This window comes from Emydura macquarii, unplaced genomic scaffold (assembly GCF_026122565.2).
Source record: "Emydura macquarii macquarii isolate MOO-44397 ecotype Brisbane River unplaced genomic scaffold, CSIRO-AGI_Emac_v2 contig_3128, whole genome shotgun sequence".
Taxonomy (NCBI): domain Eukaryota; kingdom Metazoa; phylum Chordata; order Testudines; family Chelidae; genus Emydura; species Emydura macquarii.
This window is the reverse complement of record NW_027133265.1, coordinates 1476928-1497226: the sequence shown is the minus strand read 5'-3', so window position 1 is coordinate 1497226 and position 20299 is coordinate 1476928. Positions and strand designations below refer to the sequence as shown.

The following is a 20299-nucleotide window of genomic DNA, read 5'->3' as shown; positions in this document are numbered from 1 at the left end:
AAGTAAGTAAAATATCTAGGTAGTTAAGGCCTAGTACTACCACTGCTACTAGAACCCATGTAGCTGCACCACCATTAAAGCAATGGTGGAAGAACCTCAGAAAATTCCAGGTAGACACAGCTCTACAGTCTAAACTCAGTTTCTAGACCATTAGGAATATAGATTAACTCCTTATTTTCTGTGAGCGCATCAGCATGTAAGCTGTGTATTAAAAACAAGTTATGAAACAACTAAAGGGGATTCAAGACAAATATTCAGGATTTTAAACCAATACTGCATCCTCCAGGAACATGGGAAGTGGAAATATTAATTTTAAAAGAAGCTGCATTTGACAACTTCCTACTTTTAAGAGACTGACTCAAGCACACAATGTTTGCATAAAGGATATAGGAAGTCCAGGTAATAGGATTAGACATTTCAACATCTTTCATAGTTTTCTGAATATGAATGCAAGTGTCTAAAACAAAGTTACTGGTATAAAGCAAAATAAACAAAAACATATGCACTTCTTTTATCCTCATCCTCCTTTAGAAGATCTAAATTATGTGACTGACAAGTCAAAGACAATAAAATACATTTCCATTTAATGTCCAAAAATTATTAAGTTATCTGTCATCTAAAATGCTGATTCTAGATGGAATCAGATGTAAATCAGATGTAGATGGAATGAGAGATTCCAGAAGACTGGAAAAGAGAAATATAGTGCCCATCTACAAAAAAGGAAATAAGACAACCCAGGGAATTACAGAGCAGTCAGCTTAACTTCTGTACCCGGAAAGATAATGGAGCAAATAATTAAGCAATCAATCTGCAAACATCTAGAAGATAATAAGGTAATAAGTAACAGTCAGCATGGATTGGTCAAGAACAAATCATGTCAAATCAACCCAATAGCTTTCTTTGCCAGGATAACAAGTCTTGTGGATAGGGGGGAGGCGGTAGATGTGGTATATCTTGACTTTAGTAAGGCTTTTGATACTGTCCCACATGACTTTCTCTTAAACAAACTAGGAAAATACAACCTAGATGGAGCTACTATAAGATAGGTGCAAAACTAGAGTAGTTATCAATGGTTCAGTCATGCTGGAAGTGCATAATGAGTGGGATTCCGCAGGGATCAGTTCTGGGTCCAGTTCTGTTCAATATTTTCCATCAATGATTTAGATAATAGCTTAGAGAGTACACTTATTAAGTTTGTGGACGATACCAAGCTGGGAGGGGTTGCAAGTGCTTTGGAGGATAGGAATATAATTCAGAATGATCTGGACAAACTGGAGAATTGGTCTGAGGGAAATAGGATGAAATTCAATAGGACAAATGCAAAGTACTCCACTTAGGAAAGAACAATCAGTTGCACATGTACAAAATGAGAAGTGACTGCCTAGGAAGGAGTACTGCAGGAAAAGATTTGGAGGTCATAGTCAACCACAAGCTAAATATGAATCAACAGTGTAATTCTGTTTCAAAAAAAGCAAACATGATTCTGGGATGTATTAGCAGGAGTGTTGTAAGTAAGACACAAGTAGTAATTCTTCCGCTCTACTCCACACTGATAAGGCCTCAACTGGAGTATTGTGTCCAGTTCCGGGTGCCATATTTCAGGAAAGATGTGGACAAATTGGAGAATGTCCAGAAAAGAGCAACAAAAATGATTAAAGGTCTAGAAAACATGACCTATGAGGCAAGACTGAAAGAACTGGGTTTGTTTAGCCTGGAAGACTTGGGGGGGGGAGGGGGGGAGGGAGGGATGTGATAACAGCTTTCAAGTACATAAAAGGTTGTTATAAGGAGGGGGAGAAAAATTGTTCTTCTTAACCTCTGAGGACAGGACAAGAAGCAATGGGCTAAACTGCAGCAAGGGAGCTTTAGGTTGAACACTGGAAAAACTTCCTAACTGTCAGGGTGGTTAATCACTAGAATAAATTGCCTAAGGAAGTTGTGGAATCTCCATCATTGGAGATTTTTAAAAGCAGGTTAGACAAACATCTGTCAGGGATGGCCTAGATATTACTTAGTCATACCATGAATGCAGGGGACTGAACTAGATAACCTCTCGAGGCCCCTTCCAGCCCTATGATTCTATGTTACCCCTGAATAAAGAGGAAAAGATATTTAATGGAAATGGTATCAATTTTTTTTTCCAAGCTAGTAACACCACCAGTAGGAGCCAAGAGAAATCTATGCATATTCATTTCCCCAAATGTAAAATGTATTCATTTAATATCAAAACACTGCTAGATGCAACCAAAACCTCAGGCCTAGTCCTGCTTCTGCTGAAGTCAATAGGAGATTTTTGTTTTTAAATCCAGCTTCAAACCCTGTGCAAACACACAATAATTGTTGTTGACAAGATACACTTTGCCAGAGTAGCCTGGAGTACAATTATCAACAGATAAACTTCCTCCCTATTCAGTAGTTCCAGATAGAAAATACTATAATTAAGGTACTTTGAGAACTGTGCCTGAGAGACACTATATAGAGGCAAAATATAATTTTCAGTGAGGAAAAAATCTGAGCATAGTGAACATTTTGGAAAAAACACATCTTAGCACTGAACTGGAAAATATATTGCAGTAGCACTTGCAAGTCTCAGTCATAATCAGGGCTCAACTGTGTTAGGTGCTGTACAAACAAGCAGGAAGACCTGGTTCTTAAAATGAGGAGTTTTTACAATCAGTTGTGCCATTTTCTACTTAAAGTCCATGTTCACAATCTTGGGCCAAGTTGTAATATGCTGATGTACTGGTTCATTTTAACAGAATTCCAGAAAATGAGTTATTTTGCATTCTAAAGAACACAAAAGTAGTAGTCTGCTTAGGAGCTGTTGGAAATTCTCTGAATTTCCATGCAACATTGATGAAGGACTCATTCTTCTCCCTTGACACACACCCAATACCTCTCACCACAAACCCATCTTATCCTCCACTGAATTCCAACAAAGACTCTGTCAAAATAATAAATGTATTTCAGAATGTTTAGCCAGATCAGAACAATGTGTCAATAAGGAGTTTTTGATTCACAAAAATTTAGAGACCCTCATGTTCATTTAGATTTGAACAGGTGAAGATTTTAAGTCTCAAATGACACAAACTTTGGTAACATTTTATGATGATCAGGTAACAAAAAAAGAAAGCCAGATAATCCTTTTAAGATTACTACAGTTATTTACTTATGACTGCAAAGCATATGCTAAGGGAAGAAAAATCAAGTGCAAAACTGCTCAACAGTTATCAGCCTGCAACACAAAATATGCAATGCTGTAAGGTCTCCTTTGAGGACAGTGAATAGTGGATTTTGCCTTAAAGTGCTTCAATGCACTTTTGAGTACAGTAATTTACACTTCTCAATTGTACTTATACAATCAATGCCAGTTTGATGGTCTGTTTAGGGATCTGAAATTATTAGCTGTTTATTGCAACTATGGAAGGGAGGATAAGCAAGTTTGCTTGGCTATAATACTGAACTGGTAGAAGGGGAGATGGAATTGATACTACAGTAGCTTAACATACAAGGTAGACATCTGATTATACTTTTTAAAAAACATTCTCTAGTAAGTTGATCAATATCACAGCCAGCATAGAACACAGTTCTGATCTTAGTTTTACTGAAAGTGAAAACTGCAGCATATTCTAGGCTATACTTGATAGCAAGAGAGGTCAGATTTGTGGAAATGCTATGTGTCAATATATTTAGCAATATACCAAAATGCTCAACTGCATACACCAGGAATGGGCCAACAGTTTTTCCTGAAATTTTAAGACAGTATATGTAATTCTGTTTTCCTTTTCCAATTCATGTGTCAAATTATTTATTTGTTCTACTTTTAAAACTTGTCGTTTTAATTAATGTTTTCAATTTTTTCTAACAACATTTTTATTGTACTGCATAAGTTTGTGTCAGACTGTACTAGGCTGCATGAGCAGACCACGCATAAAAGCTTTTTCCTCTCTACATACTTGCTCTTAATTACAGTCCTAACCTGCAAGTCCCCATGATGCCCACTTCTGGGCCTTTTCTAAACAGATACTGTCAATGCTACCAAATGCGATAACATAATAGGCATGCAGCAATTCTCCAAAAAGGCTCATATTTTTGGAGTTTAAAATACCCACCCTACCCACCCTACACCCACATATATCATTTGAAAGCTTATTTTATGTACATTTACATAAAGGTCTGATATGCAGCTGTCAAATGATGTGTAAGCCTGTTGGTCCCAAAATGTGTTGCCAATTTTGATGTATGCATGTGAAACCTGGACAGCGTATGGACATCATGCTATGAAACTGAATCACTTTTACATTGGTCGTCTGAGGAAAATGAGGATAAGATGGCAAGACAAGGTTCCAGATACTGAGGTTCTCATACTGGCAGGCATTCCAAGCATCCGTATTCTGTTGATGAAAGCACAGATGAGATGGGCAGGCCATGTCACCAGAATGTCAGATGAGTGACTGCCAAAAAAGGTCTTTTATGGTGAGCTAAAGGAGGGAAAGCACTCTTAGGGACGCCAGAAGAAACATTTCAAAGACTCCTTCAAGTTAATCTTGGGGCACTTCCCCACTGATTCAGAGTTTTAGGAAGACCTCATTCATGATCATTCTACCTAGCAAAACCTCATCCATACTGGGGCTAGAGTCTATGAGTAGAGGAGAACTGCTGAGGCAGAGCATAAGCAACAGCAGCATAAATCTTGCAACAGCAGCACATCAGCTGTTAATCAAGCAACCCATAGCGGCATCTGTTGTTCAGTGAGCCACAGACAATTCAAAGCTGAAATTGGCCTGATCAGTCAGTCACATGTCCACAGAAACCAAACTAACCAGTGATGTCATGGTCATCTTTGAACCCGAAAGACGAACAACCACCACCACCACTCAAAATGAGTGTCATTTTTGCAGTTCCAGAAACACTGCAACATGACTAGGACTATAATTTAAGTTAATTGCAACACCTTCATTTGGTGTTTATTGGTCAAAGCTACCAAAGGACAATGTATGAGAAAGATCTATTGATTTTGCATAGGCAAGGTTTTTTTTGGCCACAGAAATAATTAATCCGTTAAGCATGCGGCAAAAATGGCAAATATCAACATTTTGCAATATACTAACATGAGAAGTTTTCACATTGCATGTTCTTAATTGTCAGACTATCTCACGAGTTATTATAGTAGTTTTTTATATTTTCAACTGAAATTGACTGGACACATTAGTTCACCCTGAAGCTGGTACACCACTAGTAGTTGATTGCATGCCCATAATTTGTATTGCATAGTGGGTAGATATAAACGCATGTAAATTCCTCATGTAATGCTTCTCCATTTGTAAAATTTTGTACACAATGTAGTATGTAGTGTGCCTGGTAGAAAGTTTTAATTTGCAATTGCGTATGCATGCAGCACTGCAATATTCTAGAAACTAGCTTTTTAGTTCAGTGACACTTATGCACAGGTCAATATTAGTGTTAAAGATGACAAACAACCTCATATTAGACTTCAAAGTGCTCACTAAACAAAAATGCAATTTTTATACTAACATAAATAGAGTTTGGCACAAATCTATATACTTGCACGAAATGAAAAATGGTGAGGGTAGTAATGCGAAAAAAACATGTTGCAAATTTTACCTCTACAAGGAAGTTACAATATATGAAGACATGTAAGCTTTAAGAGACTAGTACCTCCATCAACAAGAAAAAGACAACACTTTTTTTTTCCAAAGTTTGATCTATCAAGGGGGGAAAAAATCAAAAGAATGCAAAATCTGTCAAAAGCCACCAGTGCTGGACAGAATTATGTGATTCTGGCAGCAGAAGCCAGAAGAGATTAATTGTACTGGCAGCTCCTGTATGAGTTTTCTAGTTTAGATGATGTGCTACAGTAGTCTATCATAGGAGGTTGCTTTCACCAATACACAAGCAAGTCAAATTTGGCACATGTCAGAGTAGTACTTGTGATGCTGGCAGACCAAGTGCCAGCTCATACCAGAGCCCAGGCCAATTCACTTGTGTATTACTACACATCAAAGTGATTGTTAAATGTATAAGAATGTAGTTGGTGTTTAAACTTCATGAAGACAGTGGGACGTTACTTGCATTGTTTTCACTTATCTATATCCTCTTATAAAGTAGTAGCAAAACATTTATATTGTGTATACCCCTGTAACTAAATAAACCATCAAATGAGAAAGAAACTTTGTGGAATGCTAATGAAGAACTTGGAGAAGTGCTAATTTCAAAGCAAGTGGTCGTTGTGTGTGATGATCAGAGGTCAAAGACTCAAAATGCATTCCTCACTCTCAGGCAAAGGAAACACCCACATGGATAGTGACACTGTCAGCTTGTTTTCTGTGAGAAGAAGCTGTAAATATGGATTCAAGGAAGGATCCTGTAGCTCTGGCCTGTTTGAACTCTTACAGGGAAGTGTACCAGATGCAAAGCAGAGATCCCCAGAGACAATTTGGGTACCATGAGAAGAACTTTTGGGAAACTGCTAGTTTATTACATCACTGCCATCATTTGGAATTATAAACTGTGACTCACTTATGCATATATTTTACCTGCTTTAACCTCTCAATAACTCTCATTTCCTTTTCTTGGCTAATAACCCTTTAGTTAGTTTACTATAGAATTGGCTTGGTTGTCTTTGGTGTAAGATCTAAAGTACCAATTGATCTGGGGTAAATGACTGGTATCTTGGGATTGGAAGCAACCTAAATGTGATGTGACTTTTGGTTTAAGTAACCATTTTATCACAAAGTCCAGTCTGTCTGGGTGCCAGATAGACCGGAGAGTCTAAGGGGATTGTCTGTGATCCAGGAATTCACATTTGCCACTGGCTTAGTGAAATCTAATTATAGAACGCACCACCTGTTCGGGGGGTCTGCCCTGAGATAGGTACTCACAATCATGAGCCACTCCAGACAGCATGACAATAACCCAGGAAAAAGCCCACACTCAATCTAATCAGAAAGCATCATGTACACCTGCTTCTATAACCACCAGAGCAACCACGTCCTCCAGCAATTGATCCTGTTGCACTGTTTTTTTGAGATACTACAAACTACAAGAAACGTCATAAAATAGAAACATTTGAGAGAGCAACCAACCTAAGGGAGGCAGCACTTCAAAGAGGAGATGACTGTTGAGCAGAATATCTATGGAAGACTTGATTGTTAAGCATGCAGTTTATCACTCAACCTGCCATTCTTCTTACTTGAGTAAAATGAATCTTAAAGCAAAACTACCCAATTACTCTGCAACAACATAGTCAGACCTTATGACATTCTGCATAATCAGCTCATTGTGCAGCAAGGCGGCTCTTCTCCTGTCCAAGCTGCTACAAAAACATATTTCCCTCGGTTATAGAACATTATTTCCCTCGGTTATAGAAACTGCAAGATATTCCAATAAGCAAGTTACAGGCAAGATTAGAAAAACCACTATGGTTCTTCAATTTTATTCCATGCACAGCATGGATAAGGCAAGTCAACCACTATTCTATGCAGCACAATAACATTATCTGATGTTATCCAAGCTGCTAGAAATTTGAAGCAGGAACTTAAAATTATCCAAATGTTTTCTGAATGTTTTCTGACAAGTGAGCCTGAAGAACAGCTTTCAAATGAACAAGTGGGTTTGTATAATGCCGCTTTAAGCCTTCGGTCTGAAACAGCCAAAATAAAAGCCTCAGAATACTATCCAAAGCCAGAGTCATTGTAGTTTAGAGGTCATCTACAAAAGTGCCCCAACTGGTGCAGGAGTTTGTCCTTTGGTTAACAGATAAAGAAGCATATAAATCAGATAACAACGAGTATCATCCTTCAAAAGATGTTCAAAGAAGGTGCCTTTCAATTGCAGAGTGCATAGTATTTAACAGTTCCAAAATCATCACACCACTACACATAAGCTTTGCTGCACAGCTACATCTTGAATTTGGGTCTAGCAATTTAACATACTACACCTTCATGGATTCTGCATCAATTATGATGGATTGTGGTGGTTCATCACTAACACTGCAAAAAACGAAGTAAAAAGACTCCAGGGAAGTGTGCTCATTCCAAAGGGAATTGTACCACTTCATGCTGGCAGAAATGTCTCCCATGAAGGAGATTATAATATAGACATCAACACAGAGACCATTGATGGAAAGAATACCTTCCTTCAGTGAAGATTGAGTGCATAGATTATCACGGAGATCATAATGATGAACAAGCAGTATTACATTTCAAGGATACCTCTGCAAATTTATCATTAGATTTTTGTTTTACCCTTTAGATAGTTGTTGTGACACTCTGAGGTCAAAGAAATCTAATTTTATGTTTTGAAATACATAGTCATTAAACAAAACAAACAAAATGCAAATATTTCAAAGTGGTCCTTTTAAAAGTTGATGAAATCTTGTTTATCTCTATTTCTTTGGTAAGAGCACCACCTGACAGCTCCACATCATAAAGCTCATCATAAAGTACATACAATAAGCTTTCAAACTATGTACGATATAAATGTGTGTAGAGAGAGTGCATTAAATTGACCAAATCAGTTATGTTTGCTGCTTGCCTATAAAGAAATCTCTCTCCAGAACTAAACATTAAATTTACCTTGCCAACTTCAAAACATGAAATTACGTCTCTAGAGGACAGATACATCGGGAAAAGCCCACACAACAGAATATCTAAAAGAAGTGGCAGTGAAAGCTGTAATAAACTGTGAACAAAAATTCAACTCTCACGTGCACAGTTTTGTCACAGATAATTCCGCAAACGTGGCAAAGATGAGAAGATACTTAGAAGAAGAAACGGAAAAATGCTCCTTAACAACATATGGCTGCAGTGCCCATTTAATGCATCTTTTAGCCAAAGACGTACATACATCCTCTCCAGGAATAGAAGAAAATGTTGCTGAAGTCACAAAATACTTCCATAACAACCATTTTGCTCCAGCTTCACTGAAGAGAGCAGGAGGATCCAAACTAATTCTCCCTCAAGATGTTCGATGGAATTCTGTGGTTGATTGTTTTGAACAATTTATTAAGAACTGGCCTATTCTCATAGAACTTTGTGAAGAAAACCATGATAAAATAGATGCAAGGTATCACATCCAAAGTATCTAACATTGGATTAAAGAGGAATGTAGAGGATATGCTCAGTATACTGAAGGCTATATCCATAGCCTTAAACAAACTTCAGAGAAATTGTTGCTGCATTGCTGATGCTGTCGAAATTTAGAAGGCACTTCAAGAGACACTGAAGAAAGAAATACCTGACCAGAATGTTAAACTGCAGGCAATAAAGAAGCACATGGATCAAGCACTAACTCCACCCCATTTTCTTGTGAACATTCTTGACCCTAGATATAAAGGTAGATGCCTAACTTCTGAAGAAGATGACGCTGCCATGGCATGGGCATCTCAAAATCACTCTTCAGTTATGCCAGTCATAATAAATTTCACGGCTGGAATGGAACCATTTAAACAGTACACGTTTATCGATGATGTTTTGAACAAAGTCACTCCCCTGAATTGGTGGAAATCATTAGCCAGGCACCTTGAAACACAATTCCTTCAGTTGCTAAGCCAACTTTTCACAGCAATAGCTTCCTCTGCAGGCACAGAGAGAATATTTTCATTGTTTGGTATTATTCACTCAAAGCTAAGAAATCGACTGGGAGTTGAAAAAGCAGGAAAACTTGTATTTCTGTTTCAGCCTATGAATAAAAATGACAGCGGGAGTGGGGAAGATAAGAGCTATTTGTAGAAGTTTTAAAGACAGTGTACATTTAGCAGACAGGTCATCACAACACTAGAGTTAATGAAATTTGAAAATTAAAATAAAAAAAGTGTTTTAAGGATCACCATCAGCCAGCAACTCAGGAGACTGCTGCAATTGCAAATGTCAAACATTTATGTAACATTTAGGATTTAGTTTAATAAAATATAAGAAGTGATATTGTGTTTGTGTGTGTGATTTAGTTCTTACCATTCCTAATGTACTGCTGCAGCATCTGCAGTTTGACACGGGTAATGAATATTATGTACTATTTCCTAAATTAATAAAAATCAAGTTATCTAAAAAATTACACAATGTATACCCTTCTAGATGTTGTAAATTGCTTGCACTGAGGAAGGACCAAATAAACTTACAGGTGTTTGTCCAACCAGTTTTTAAAAACTTCCAATGATGAGGATTCCACAACCTCCCTTGGAAACCTATTCCAAATCTTAACTACCCTTATAGTTAGAAAGTTTTTCCCAGTATCAAACCTAAATTTCCCTTGCTGCAGATTAAGTAATCATTATCTTAATTACTAATTAGATGTGCCTCCCTGGCTGCAGCTCTCCAAACCTGCCTGTGGGCAGAGCAGCAGAAGGAAAGGGGGGCTATAGCCTGGACACTGGGACTTTCTATAATAGTGGAGGCACTGGGGGCCCACAGCGCTGCACAGGACCTCTCCCCACATTCTTTAGGGCTCAGAATTCAGCACATCCCAGCGCTTTCTTTCCTGGGTGCAGCCGGCTGGCAGGGAGCAGCCTGGATAACACAGAGAGAGGTACAATGCAACTCTGGCATCTAGGCTACAGTTTCTCCTCCCAACCCACAGCCCCTTACCTCCTATTCAGTCTCTGCACAAAGACAGGTTTTCAGGGCTACAACACCAAAAGGAAGAGCTGGGATGGACCAAGCACTAGGTGCAAGCAGGTTTGCAGGGCTGCCAACAGGGAAGGCACATCTAAGCACTGTCTGCCCTGGCTTCAGCCCTGAAACCTGCCTGCATCTGGGGCCTTTCTTCCAAAAAGGATTCTCAACAAATGGCATGCTGTTGCCAATTTCTAAATCCCATTAACATTAAAGTTAATCGGATGGGATTGGTTCCTGGCAAAGGGTTGCTATTAACCAGAAGTTGTTAATATCCAGCTTGCTATTAAGCAGATTCTACTGTACTTAGAAGCATTGTAGTCCTAGTCAAAAATGTACAGAGAAAAAATAACCACCACTGAATGTCAAAGACTGGTTAATTTGCAAGTTCAAGCCAAGCCAAGAAGTGATTCACACAAGTGCACTATATTGTTCCAGTATTGCTGAAAAGTTAATGAAGCAGCAGCATTATTTTTCAAGATTTACTGAATTGTAGGGATTTCTACCTCCACTCCACTGCAGAAAAGGACCTGGGGGTAACAGTGGATAAGAAGCTGGATATGAGTCAGCAGTGTGCCCTGGTTGCCAAGAAGGCTAATAGCATATTGGGTTGCATTAGTAGGAGCACTGCCAGCAGATCGCGGGAAGTGATTATTCCCCTCTATTCGGCATTGGTGAGGCCGCATTTGGAGTACTGTGTCCAGTTTTGGGCCCCCCACTACAAAAAGGATGTGGAGAAGTTGGAGAGAGTCCAGTGGAGGGCAACAAAAATGATTAGGGGGCTGGAGCACAAGACTTATGAGGAGAGGCTGATGGAACTAGGCTTGTTTAGTCTGCAGACGAGAAGAATGAGGGGGGATTTGATAGCAGCCTTTAACTACCTGAAAGGGGGTTCCAGGCAGGATGGAGCTAGGCTGTTCTCAATGATAGTAGCTGACAGAACTAGGAGCAATGGTCCCAAATTGCAGTGAGAGAGATCTAGGTTGGATATTAGGAAAACCTTTTTCACTAGGAGGGTGGTGAAGCACCGGAATGGGTTACCTAGGGAGGTGGTGGAATCTCCATCTTTAGAGGTTTTTAAGCTGCACCTTGACAAAGCGCTGGCTGGGATGATTTAGCTGGGGTTGGTCCTGCTTTGAGCAGGGAGTTGGACTAGATGACCTCCTGAGGTCCCTTCCAACTCTAATATTCTATGATTCTATGACTCCCCAGGTGTTTTACAATATCTGCTGTGGTTTTATAAATTGAACATACTTCTTTTGACCGAAGCAATTTAGTGTAAAATTCTACCATAACATGCAGTGTAGAGAGACATAAGAAAAATAATTACATTGCTTTTTGGAACTCCATTAAGTAATATTTTTCCTCGAGCCACTGGTATTATCTAGACAGCTGAAGGTGGTGGGAGGAGGGAATACTATTAGGTTACTTTTGGAACCCAGAGAGATACAGGGCTGACTTTTTTGAAAAAATGTCATGTCAGGTCTGTACTTGCAGAATAGATGCACATATACTAAATCAATCTTGTTAGCCATTTTGACATGCTTGGCTAGTCTTTGCATCAACAGGATGGGTTTATGCATAAATCAAGAATAAGAGGTAGTTTTTATGACTAAATGTGTATAACAACTTGAACCCCTTATATTCAGGGCAGTGTGGTAAAAAGCCTACAATTTGGCTGTTGGTGTTCTTCCCAGCCTATTAATAGATTATGAATTTCAGAATTCAACCCTTGCCATGCTTTGGGGGTGGTTGGTTTGTTTTAAAAAGAAAAAGCTTCATGAGCAGATTTGGTTTACTGACATTCCTATGGAATTCATGCTAAAAATGCATGAGCACTTCATTTAGCTTTTTTTTTTTTTGTTACAAAGTTACAAATTTGTTCTATAAAGGCACTGTATTCTTATACATCATTGCCAAGATTTTCAAAGATGGGCACTTAAGTTGCTTTCCAAAAGCAATAAGCAAACAACAGCTCCCACTGAAGTACATAAAAGCTACAGGATGTTCGACACTTTAAGTCAGGCCACTTATTCAGGCCTGAAATTATGGACTTAAAAACCCAACTTTAGCCATACAGTTTTAAAAGTCTTGACCCTCATGTATTTAATCTTTGATTATAAAAAGACTAGTCTGTCACAGAAAATACTGAGATATATATAAGGTTGGTTTTTTTGATTTTTTTAAGGTATTGTTGGTGTGACTGCAGACCATGGTGGAGTGGTCTTAAGTGGTCCTGCTCCTCTTTCTGACAGATTCCAGTGAGAAGTACTGAGCAACTGCTATTTGTTCTCTCATGCAAGGCTCTACCAGGTTCTATTCTGTCACCTCTCCTATTCAATGTGCTTCTAAATCATCAGGGGAATTATGGATTGCAGTATATGAAAGATACCCATCTCTATGTTTCCATCCATTCAAAACCATCTGGTGTAGCAAAAAGACCTCAAATGCTAGCTGTCTCAGACTCAGCACTAAGGCTGAGATAATACTTACAGAATGAGAAAACAACCTAAAGAAATGGCAGAAGCATGAGCATCCCATCTGAGGAAATCTGACTACCATTCATTGCTTCACCTTACAACCTTGGAGGTGGTGTATGGTAGGGAGTATCGTGTTCAATGCCAGCTGCCTTTGAACACTCTGCAGCACTTCGTGCAACTGCATTATGGCTTTGTTTTTCAAGATAATCATTTGTGCTTGGAAAGATTGTGATTTTTTCTTCTGGAGGCATCTCAGCATAAGTATCCATGCTTCTGTCAACTCAACACTGGATTACTGCACTGTGCTTACATGGAGCTATACACCTTAAAATCAATCAGATATTGGAATTCATGTGTCTGATTCTTTCCCATGTTATAGGCAAGTGCCATGATCTGTACTGTCAACCAGCTGACTGCTTAATGAAATTTAAATTTGCTGGTTTTGATCTATGAACCCGTAAGTGGTTTAATGGCTAGCTGTCAGAGTATTGTTTCTCCCCATGTAATACTACTGGAGCTGTTGTCAGTTGAGGTGTTCAGGTTAATAACCCCCTGAGTTAAGTGGTAAAGAATATAACCAGTTTCTCTAAGTGAGTGGTAAACTGCTTTATAACTTGCTTTTCTTAGAGATTTGCCAAAGCTAAGATCTAAGAAATAAAAAGACTACATCTACACAGTACCCTTTATCTAGTTACTAGGAAAATATAATACTGATAGCTGCACATGGGTCACAATAGCAACTGCCTTCAGCATATTAATGAGTTTACCCAGAAAAGTAAATTCAACACCAAGACATACAACTGTTCCTATGTGTACACTCATACTTAATTCAAGTTTTAAGAGATTACATCAAGTTGTTCAGGTGCAACATTGGGGTATTGCAATAAGTGTTAGACCTCAATTAAAACAACACCTCTGGGGTTTGGGGAGACAATTTTAACATCACCCTGCACTGCTATAAATCAACACACAGTGGTGTTATGTTACTGCAGGGAGATTCAGACTGGTCCAATTTGGCTATCCAAGATGACCTGAAACTTAGAAAGTTAGTCAACATAAGTAAAGTATAAAACTGGTTTCTTAGAATTATTTCAATTTTAACCTAAGCGATCTCTATGCAAGAACATGGGGGAGAAGGGAAGCGTAAGGGGAAGACAGTGACTCAAGAGTTTTTTAAAAAACAACAAAAACACCTGCAGCATGGACAGTGTCGATACACCTATCCACTGTATCTCCAAAGCAGTGTGCCTCCACCCTGCTCTGAGAGGCCACTTCCAGAGGTGAGGAGACACACATGCATGCACACAAATGCGCACACACATACTATATATTATAAAAGAGGCCTTCGCATCTCTTGCTTAGACTACTAACCTAGAAGCCACTCAGTGCTAACTCTGTAGTAGTCTGTGTGAGGAGGTGATGAGAACACCTGTCCACGGGCAAGCTGACTCATACTAGACATCAAATGCCAATAACTTCTGATCACTATAAAGTGGTGTTGAATTAAACTCAAGCCTTCAGGGAGGGATTTGTTGCTGTCCTAAAATACCTCACTTACTAACCTAACATGTAAATTTTATCAAAGTATTTTGCTTCCTTCCTGTAACAGTATGACAAGAATCGGTGTGGTTTTCCAGCACTTGCACTGTAGTCTTCCACAAAGATTCTAAAGTATTAAAGTTACACTCCCACTGCTAGTGTAACCTGTAACACAGTAGCAAAGGTATTGAAACTGGACTACATGGGAAAATAATTCTTTAAAAAAATTGCAGAATAATTCCATTGCTTTAATCAATTTAAAATAACTAACTGCTAGATTATTGTTGAATCCAGTACTCTGTATTCCCGTTCCTCACTCTCTCCCAAAACTGAGTGGCTCTTCAGTCTGCCATCTCAAGAGCATAATATAGAGGACGTCTGTAGCAAATATATTTATCAAGTAACTACTTTTTCCAGTGCTTAGATATCTAAGTCCATGGATCTCTTATGAAAAATCATTTCCATTACACAACAGCAGAGTTTTGGAGAAGCACAGTGCATCTAAGATTAAAATTCGGTCCTGTTTTAGTTACTGATTAGGCTCAAGGTACAAAATTCTAATTTGCTTGCTGCTATGGTTTTACATCTTTTCTAGATGTCTGATCCTGAATAGGCTCATTCTTGGTTGATGCTCTTGCTGTCTGGTCTCAAGATTGATCTTTCAATCCCTAGAACTGAATCAATGGATGGCTGTTGCTTCTGGAACCTGCTCTCCTCAACAGTTTGGTGATCTTCATAATATTATGGAAGGCATTTTTAGTCTGTTTTGTTAGGTCTCCACCATGCCACCGCCCCAAGTGAATCTGAGGGCATTCTAGTGGAAGATGCACTGCTGGCTCTAGCAGTATCATTTTGGGTAGCAATGTGTGTGTTTTACATTTAAGATTTTTTTTAATACTTAAAAGGAGGAAATGTGCATGTCCTGGATAGTTGATTATTATTTTGTTGCTATGTTTGAATTCTGAATTTTGGGGAATTTGTTACATTTGCTTAGATATAGGTACTGTAAACAGATGAATCTCCAAAAAATAAACAGATGTGCTGTCACAGGTGCAGCTATACCACTGTAATTTAGACCACCTCTTTGAAAGAGTACCAGATACAATTTTTTTTAAAATGCATGCATGATACGAGTTTAGACTCTTAAATATCAAATTGAATAGTCATCAAATGGGACTTCCTACTATAGTTAAATGTGGGGGGAAGTGATCAAATATTTTTTATCCAGCTGCCCCTTCTATTTTGATCAGAAACTGTACATTCATTGCCATGGTAAAAACTAGGTATCAATCATCATCACCACCATCACAACAGCTGCAAATACACTTCAGCTGTTAAAATAAGTTGTGTTTGGATACAAATATCTTACAATCAGAATAAAGTGAAGAGTGTGGGAAGTCGGGGAGGGGACGGAATCTGTGTCACAAGTTTCCTTGGGACCTACTTGATGTCAGAGTTTGAACTGGGCTTTCAAAGAGCCCCTCCATAGCAAGCAAGCCTGTCAAAACAAGCCATTTCTCTGTCCCAGTTTCACACGGGAAGTTGAATGCAACGCCAGGATAGAGCCAGGGGCCTCTCACACACCGCACGGAGCGGAAATTATTAACTTTGTTACCGAACCCAAGAGTGCGCCCAGGAAACAATGTTTCGCCCCCAGTGCACCGGCCTCCTCTCTTCCTGGTCCCCTTGAGGGGCTGGCACCGGGCGCGCAGGAGCCAGTCTGGCATGGGAATGGGGCAATCCTCACAGCAGTTTCTCTCCGCTTTGGCCCTCCTCCCCAGGAGGAGCTATGAAGAGCCCTGCTGGGAACTGGCCCCGCCGCTGTGAGGAGCCCGCAAGGCGCTGAGGGGTAGCCCGCAGGCCAGCAGCCCCGCAAACAACCCGCTCTGTGGGGGGATCCCACTGGGCCGGAGACACCAGCCAACGAGCTCCCGCGTCGCCGCCAGGTGCCTCCAGATGTGCGCAGCCCGGGCGCGGAACCTGCTGATACGCGAGGCAGCGATGCCCTGAGGGAGCCGCTCCTGGAGGCCCACGGTCACGGCTCTGCTATGACTGCGAAGGGGCCAGGGAGCGCACACCCTCACCCCGCCCCGGCAGAGAGCACCGGGCCCCCCACACACCGGCGAGTATCTTCGGGCCGGGGGAGAGGCCGGAGGGGCGCCCTGCAACTCCCCGAATCCCAGCCGCCAAGCAGCGCTCGCTCATTGGAGACACCGACGGAAGCACCGGGCGCAGGAGGGGCTCAGGCTGCGCTGCTCCGGGGAACAGGGACTGGCGCCGCACCCAGCGGGAAGGCACCGTGGGGCAATTCTTCCAACACCGCCACCCCAGCTGTAAACAAAGCAGCGCGAGCCAGGGGCCAGGCCAGCTCAGAGACGCCGCGCGCGCCACCATCTCTCGCGCTGTCTTGTTTACAGCGGGTCGCGCGGCGGCGGTTCCCCTAACGTTCCATTTCCGTTGGGAGCAGGCGGCCTCCACTCCCCCACAATGAATGAATCCCACCCCCCGGCGCTGAGTTCCCTACCCCACCGCTTAAAGTGTTTCTCTCACCGCTACCTCCGCCACCGCTGAGAACTCCCGCACTCCGCAACACCTCTTGGGCACCACCGCCTCAACCTGCTATTACGGCCCCTTTAAGGGCTAGTCCGATAGGAACCGATTAGTGAATTAAATCTCCATCGGCGTCTCCCCCGGCTTTATCCCGATCGCTCCTTCCCCCTCTAGTCTGATAACTCGACGATCCGACTCCTTCGTTTTCCTCCCGCCTCCTCTCCTTCCCCATTGGCAAACGGCTCGCAAACAGGAACAAACGCTAATTGGTGACGGTGGGTGACATTCAGCTGTCTACGCCCCTTTTGTTCATTTTGATTGGTTCCTAGGAGTCAATCCCTCCCCAAGGCGGCCAATCGTCTCAACCAATCACTCCGCCATGTGGCGGCTGTGCTCTTCCTATTGGCTACTTAGACCAACTTCCTGTAGGGTGATTGGCCAAGACGGAATTCGGTCCCAGGTTCTGGCCGGCCTGTAAGCAGGAGCGCTCCGGCAGCTCAGAGACTGCCCAGTCTTTGTGCGTTGGGGGAGGCTAGGAAATGAGCTTCTAGAGAAAAACGAGTGCCTAGCCCTTTAAGTCTCTTCCGAAGTGTTAGGGACTCTGTCAAAATTCTTACGCTGGTTCCATTGCGAGAAGGGACTGTGGTACAATTCCCATATGGGAAAAACGTACAAGAAGAACCATTCTGAACGCGAAATGGGTGGACAGGTTCCTCCCACGAAGGCCATGTTCTGCATTCTCCACCCCTCCATCCCCCGGGTACCAGCTCGAATCTCTTGTCCCTCTCCAGTTATCTGGAGCCTATTTATCCCCAGGTGTCACGGGAGGGGAGTCATGGGCAGGGATTGCTTACTCGGTCCTTCTCCTCATTACCCAGATCCCGTGGATCCACTGCTCCCTCTCATCCGTGTGCAAAGTCTAAGCTCAGGAGTGCAGAAGCCCCAGCAACCAGCAGACCAAAAGTTCCAAAATCTGCTTGGCCACCTGGGACTAGTTTGAAATTGCATTTCCAGCGAGGGTTCAGAACTGTCAGGTACCAAGCACACTCTGGGAACCACATACATTAATAAGATTAATAACTAATAATGAAAATGTCCAGATCTCTGAGGTTCAAACTGAAACACTGCATTCTGGATGTTCACTGTCCTGCAGAGTTTTGAGTAGGGACATCAAAGTTGCTGCACTGAGTTTGAAAAGACCAAGATTATGGAGAACTTTCAGTGCAACTAAAAAGTAATATACTGTAGTGAAATGTGTCATTTTACCTGAAGAGACTTGGTCCATAATTAGATTTTTCTTTCCCTCTCCATCAATTTGGATAAATACAAAACAAATTGGGATTAGCAGACCATTGGTTAAAATCTCAATTTCGTCCATAGGAAAAAAATGAACATATTTCCTCTCCCTAAAGTAAAATGAGCAAATATTTGTCTCTTGGCCAGTTTCATATCAAATGTGCAGATACTGACTTTTTGCCAAAAATTATTCACATTTTTTCACCAAAGCAAACCACTGAACCTCCCCAACATAACGAGTGAAGCTCTGAACTTTAGAAGACATCACACAAGGCCCATTTTAAACTGTTTATCTTGACTTTTTCCATGAAGGCTTTCACAACACAGGGAAAGGGAAAGAATTTTGGTGTTGTTACTGCTTTAATTACAACTTTGATACTTTTCATGACCCTTACAAAAACAAATTCTAAGATCTATTTGTAAAGATGTGACACACACACACACAGGAGGACTAGATAAAGACTGAATTTTATATCCTGGCACCAGCAGGAGCAGGCATCATTAGGTGTAAGATGAGTTAGAACTCCAAAAATTTAATACCTCTGTCATATTGATACAGAGTAACAGACATTTGGGAAGATGGGGGTAGTCACCAGAACAAAAATTAATAATATAAATCTAAGTTGCAGGGAAATATACAGCCAAAACAACAATGTTCTCACTGTGTGGAAGTGCAGCAATTTTACTGGGAGTAAAAAGATCTGAAAGGAAGAAATATGCTAGGGACCTTATAGAATAAAGAGGATTGTAAAAAAAGCATCAGGAAGAAGAGTCCTAGATTCACTGACTTTCTCATTGTCATTAAATTATATAGACCCTGATTCTGCAAAAACTTAAGCATGTGCTTTACTTTACCACAGTGAGCAACACCATTTAAATTGATACATTACAGAGGCATGATCCATATTGTACAGCAATATGACAAAAATTGACAGTAATTGTCCATCTTTATCAAGATGATGAAGGGAAGTTCCAGTTATCTTATATTCCTACTTTATTACTAGGGTGGCTATACCATTTGGTACCCACTGTTTGGCCTGTGAGTGTTCTAGAATCCGCACACTCTTTAGATAAAAAAAAAAGTACATTGTATTCCAGAAGCTGGTGGAAGACAAGAAAATAGGAAGGGATCAGACACCTGATGTGCCAGTAGCTTTAAAGCATTCAAGTAAACTGTCTCCAATAAGATATTGGGACATTTTAGGCGGAAGTAAGGATTTTAATCTGTTGTATTACTCCTTTCTATTTTTAAATGTTGTATTGCATCCTAAGTGCTTTGATAATAGGATGGACACCTAACAAGTATTTATAATTATGAGGCAATACAATTTACTGAATTAAACACTGGACTGAGAATCAGGAATATAGGGTTCACTGCTTCTGACATACTGTGTGGTCTTGGGGAAGTTGGTTAGACTAAATTTTTCAAAAGTAGCTTCTGATTTTAAGACCCCACTTTGAGATACCTTAAACTTAATTTTCAGAAGTGATGAAAAATACACAATGCCGAATGACATCAGAAGAACTGCTGGGGCTCATCATCAATGAAAATCAGGCCCTAGGTATTTCAGGTTGAGTACTCAGACTCTATTTTTTTTTAAGTACATCAGAACCAGGAAGCCTGCCAAACCATCAGTAGAGCCACTGGATTATTGAGGTGCTAAGGAGCACCCAAGGGAGAAAAGGCCATTGCAGAGAAGCTAAATGAATTATTTGCATCAGTCTTCACTGCAGAGAATTTGAGGAAGATTCCCACACCTTATCCATTCTTTTTAGGTGACAAATCTGAGGAACTGTCCCAGA

At 40.6% G+C, this 20299-nt stretch overlaps 1 protein-coding gene across 3 annotated transcripts in view; it reads right to left on the bottom strand.

The window, feature by feature from the left end:
- Nucleotides 1-17403, bottom strand: part of FRYL (FRY like transcription coactivator) — a 385878-nt gene extending 368475 nt beyond the window's left edge. For 2 of the 3 annotated variants that reach the window (XM_067531263.1, XM_067531262.1), the window contains exon 1: nt 17201-17403. The gene's annotated coding sequence lies outside the window, so the exon portion shown is untranslated. The remainder of the gene's footprint in view (nt 1-17200) is intronic. The other variant, XM_067531264.1, reaches the window with a different exon arrangement.
- Nucleotides 17404-20299: the final 2896 nt, after the last annotated feature.